Below are 4,983 nucleotides of genomic sequence, written 5' to 3' on the forward strand. Positions count from 1 at the left end.
TCTATATATATATATATAAAACTTAATTTTTCTTACTCACTCACCGTGCCTTACAAATTAAGCCAGTCGCGTGTTTTGCAAGTAATTAGATTTTTACGTTAAATTTTTTTCCTTTAAATTTTTTAATTTAATATTTTTATCATTTTCAATCTATTTCGGATAATTAATTTTTTCTATTTTAATTAAACAGTTAATTAATTTTTCGGTTCATACAATTCTCATCTTAATTATTTACGATTATGCTATGTTTATACTAAAATTAATTATCAAAGTCAGTCATTATTATAAAATATATGTTAAAATACAAATACAACTTAATTAGAAGTATGTGAATAAGAAATATGTCAATAATTAAGATAAGTGTTTTATTTTCTTAATAAATAATAGTCTAGATTCAACTTAATAAATTGTATGTGATTAGAAGTTTATTTTACAAAAAATTGTGAATAATCTCCATTCGATTGTGTATAATATTAATAAATATGAAATTAGTTAAGATGATAATACTTTAATTATTAATATGTCGTGTGTTCAAATCTTATAAATAATAATTTTTTTTATTAGATATACGTGATAAAGGATATTTTAGGAACACAAATTTAATTTGTACACTAAATTCTTTTCTAATTTCTCTTTCTCTCTCTATATATATATATATAACCACTCTATCTCATGAGCCCTGTGATTTTTGATTCCTTACAGTATTTGCTGGCGCACATAAGATTAGATATATAAAAATATAAAGCATAGATAATGAATTAGTTGAAAAATTAGCCTAAAAGTATTACCAACCATTAATTCGATTTTTTCTTTCTTTTTGTCAAAAGTACGATTTTCTTTTCCTTTTTCCGGTTCAACCGAACCAAACTTTCCCTACTCAAATCTAACGCTGATCACTTCTCCTCTCAGCGCCATTTGGAACCATGTTCACACCTCTTCAAGCATGCATTGATGCTGTGTTGAGGTGAGGAGAAGCCACGAAGCTTTATGCACCGCCTCACCCACTTCCTTTTCTTCTATCTCTTGTTAATAGTGTTTCTCATTTTCTTTGAACCAAAACATGCACAACAAAGGAGAAGAACAGAGAAGGGAAGCAAAACGAAACTGAAGAGGAAGGAAGAAGCCATCCGCAGCAAGAAGGAAGGCACCCCACCTCTCATCACTCTGAATCTTCGAAGCTTCTTTGTTGGGTGAGAACCAACAACTCTCCTTCTTCCTCTTCTTCAGATTCAAATTCTGTTCTTCTTTTTTATTCCACCTCTGCCATTCTAATTCCAATTCTTGCTAGAACAGTAGTGACCGCAGGCAAGAACTCTTCTCTTGCTTGAGGTGAGGTCAGCCATTCGTTCTTGAAAGAGAGGCCAAAGCTCCAATTTCATACGGTTAGGGTTCTGATTCTGAAAAGAAGTAAAAATAGAATTGCCAACTTCAAAAGACTTAAGGGTTAGGACAATTAGACTATTATTCTTGTGGCTGTGCTTGTGATGAGAATAGATAAACTATTATATGTTTGATTGATGATAAATATGGCTCTAGTATGTGTTTGAATGATGGTTAGGTTATATGAATTATTATGTTTGATATAGTGCTGAACAATGGAAGTTTGATTATGGTTAAGTAATTGAAATTGTGAAATTTATTGCATTTGTTTTCTTAGAGCTGTTCTGACCATTCTAGCAACTTTAGTTAGTTAAAATAAAAGTAAAATTATAGTTTTAGATGAATTATAGACTTGAACATAAGATTTGGCATGTGAGGTTGTTGGAAGTGTATTATGCAGAATTTCTACAATTTCTGCATAATTGGCAGCAAAATAAACGCATTTCTGGGAGCATTCCAGATCATAATTTTGGATGAAATTATTTTTCTATGAAAATATAATGTGTTTTTAATATCTGGTAAAAATTTCAGAACTAATTGATAAGTGGATTGGGAGAAATGAATTTTTGAAGAATGATGGTTTCAGTAGAAAATTCTGTTTCTTTACTATAGAAGCACCAACTTCCAATTCACTTAATTTATAATTCTTAGGAGTATTTGGGTGAAACCAATGGCAGTCTCAAGCTTTATGTGTCTAAAATATGCAATTTAAAATTTGTGTCAAAACTCATTCTAACCAATTAGTTATGTTGCAAGAAGTGAGGGTAGCTCGCTGAATTTTGAAAACAGCATTCTAAAAGGCAGGGCTGTGTTCCTAAGCTCATAAATTTTTCATGTGATATGGTAATAATCTGAAATTTAGTTTTCTGGAAATCTGGAAGAGTCTTGTTTAATTACATGAATTTTGAAAGGCAATGGGTGAAAATTGGATTTTTAGTGAATTTAACAAATTTACTGCTCGCTGCTATTTTTTCTGCAATGATAGCAGAATTTTTGAAAGATTTGTACAAGTTTCAATTATGGTAGGAATGCCCCAGAACAAAGTTTTATTTCTAAATCCGTGGTTTTATAATAACTAAGGGGATTAAAGAGAGTATAATGACCAATTAAGAATGTCTACCTGGTAAATTGTTAAGGGAAGTTTGAACGATATTAAAACTGAGGGAACCCGTAAGGGTGGTTTTAGTGCTATTTTAGGGGAGATTATGTCCGAATTTCTATAAAAGTTCAGGGAATTAGTTAAATGAAAATGCGTAAATTGTCCCCAAGAAGGTTTAAGGTTAATGGATGATGCGGAGGTATGTATAATTAGGCAGTGGTGCGGAGGTATGTATAGTTAGGCGGTGATGCGAAGGTATGTTTTATAGTGTTGGTGATGTGGAGGCATAATAAAGAGAAAGAAAATGGGAAAATTATGTATGAAAGAGATAATTGAAACGAATAATAAATTATGAAAAGTGTATGTTGAATGGGCCTTGTGCCAAACTGCTACTGCGAAAGTGCCCGCCTAACGGATAGCCTAAGATTGCTAATGCGGGAATGTTCGCCTAACTGATAGCACTGTTCCTTAATCCTTACTGTGATACACATTGAAATGTTATTATAATGAGGCCTAATTGACACGGGCAACCGTGATGCCAAGGTGTCTAATTGACACAGTAAAGGGACCATATTCGGGGTTCACTCCGAGTAACGTCGGGTTGCAGGTAGACAACTGATGCATGAGCTCATGGTTTGCGCATATGAACTTCTTGTGAATTATTTACTGTCATTTTTTTCTTGTTCATGCTATTTACTTGTTATATATATGTTTGTGCCTTGAGTCTCTGTGTTTGTTCTTTTTTCTGTTTCACGACAACTTAGAGATAAAGACCCTAGGTTCCCCTTTTACCTTACTGAGAACTCTAGGTTCTCACCCTTCTTTTGTTTCTTTCTCCCCCCTCCCCAGACGGGTCCAGCAGAGGAGCTCTTTGAGTTTCGTTCTAACCGCTGAGCTATGAGGATCTGGCGCGCGGCGGAGTCTTCATATGGAGCACGCTTTGGACCGCTTTCTTGAACGATGTTCGGAGATCACTCCAGAGTTAGTCGCAGTGAATCTTTCGCTCCTTTTTTATGATCTTAGTATTACTTTTCCTTCGCTTTTGTAGTACTTTTAGAGGGGTAGGACGTCTTAGTAGTTTGGTTCCAGTTTAGGAAACCCGTGTGAGGGTTGGGACTGATTTCTTCTTTTGTATCTGTACATATAATTTGATGTGATACTTGGCTTTGATAGATGACACGTATCCTTGAACTTAACTCATGTGTATATTGTATATATGTTTATATATGTTATTTTCTGTTGCCATGTGTTTTCTTACATGACAACTTTAAAGAAATTAACCTTGCGAGCAACTAAACGCTAATCCATGAATAATAATTTATTCATGATTAAACCGATAAAGGCTTTTATTGATATTAATTTATAAAAATCTGAGTCTAGAGCTAAGTAGGCCCGCACGACGAGTAACACTTGAACATTTGGCATTGGTCATAACGTGTCGAAAATTAGGGTGTTACAATATATATATATATATAAACAAAAAAATCTTTTAACCGATTTTTTAAAAAATTAGCCAATTTTATAATAAAAAATATTTAAAATTAAATAAAAAATTAAAAATTAAAAAAATATTTAAAACCTAACAAGAGAAAACCACCAAAACTTAAACAAAAAAAAATCCAACATCATTAAAAAAAATCATCCAAAAGCTCACAAATAAGAATAGCTATAAATAAATTTTCTTGAAAAATACAATAGCATTTTGTTAAAAGTGATAAGCATTAGAATATATTAGGATCAATTAACATTCATTAGAATTATTTAGTATATCTAAGTATTTATTATAGAATATTATTTTTTATTATTTTAATTCTTTTAACATCTATAAATATCTGTTTATATTGTATCATTTCACATAACTTGAATACACACAAATCTTTTCTCTATTGCACTCTTTTACCCTTTTTAATATGGTATCAGAGCCATAGTATCCTCCTTGAAGAGAATATGTTATTTTCCTTCTGGTGAAATCACCTGCCATTTTTCCTTGTTTTTCGTCACTCTTTTGATGCTTTTCACCTCACCGATTATTAGTCTATCTTCTTTGTCTTGTGTTTTTCCGAGTCTAATGAATCAAACACCACTGTCATTCGCAGCTTATTTATTCTCATGAAGAAACCATATATTTTTTGTCACCTTCTGGCAATTCGTTATCCTTTGATATTTTACCATCACTTTGCAGTTTGCCACTTTTTTGGCAGTTTCTTCTGCCCTTTCCTTGCGGCCGTTTCGTATGTGCTTTTTTGCGGCAATTTCGTCTGCGCTTCCCTTGCGACAGTTTTATATGCGTTTTTATTGCAGTACATAGTTTTGTCTACACTTTCTTTTGGTAGTTTCATCTGCACTTTTTTTAGCAGTTTCATCTGCGCTTCCTTTCGACAATTCTATCTGCACCAGTTTAAGCATTTTTTCTTTATTTCATTGTTTTAAATAAGTTTCAAACTCAAGTTGTCACTTGAGGGGGATGTTAGAATATATTAGGATCAATTAGCATTCATTAGAAT

General features: G+C 32.4%; 1 long non-coding RNA gene across 1 annotated transcript; it reads left to right on the forward strand.

Annotated features, from left to right (window-relative positions):
• Positions 1–875: 875 nt before the first annotated feature.
• LOC112737143 (uncharacterized) lies at positions 876–3,755 on the forward strand. Its single transcript, XR_003168887.3, has 2 exons — positions 876–1,190; positions 3,329–3,755. It is a non-coding gene; the product is annotated as an uncharacterized lncRNA (long non-coding RNA).
• The last annotated feature ends 1,228 nt before the right edge of the window (positions 3,756–4,983 follow it).

Source organism: Arachis hypogaea, chromosome 13, assembly GCF_003086295.3.
Source record: "Arachis hypogaea cultivar Tifrunner chromosome 13, arahy.Tifrunner.gnm2.J5K5, whole genome shotgun sequence".
NCBI lineage: Eukaryota > Viridiplantae > Streptophyta > Magnoliopsida > Fabales > Fabaceae > Arachis > Arachis hypogaea.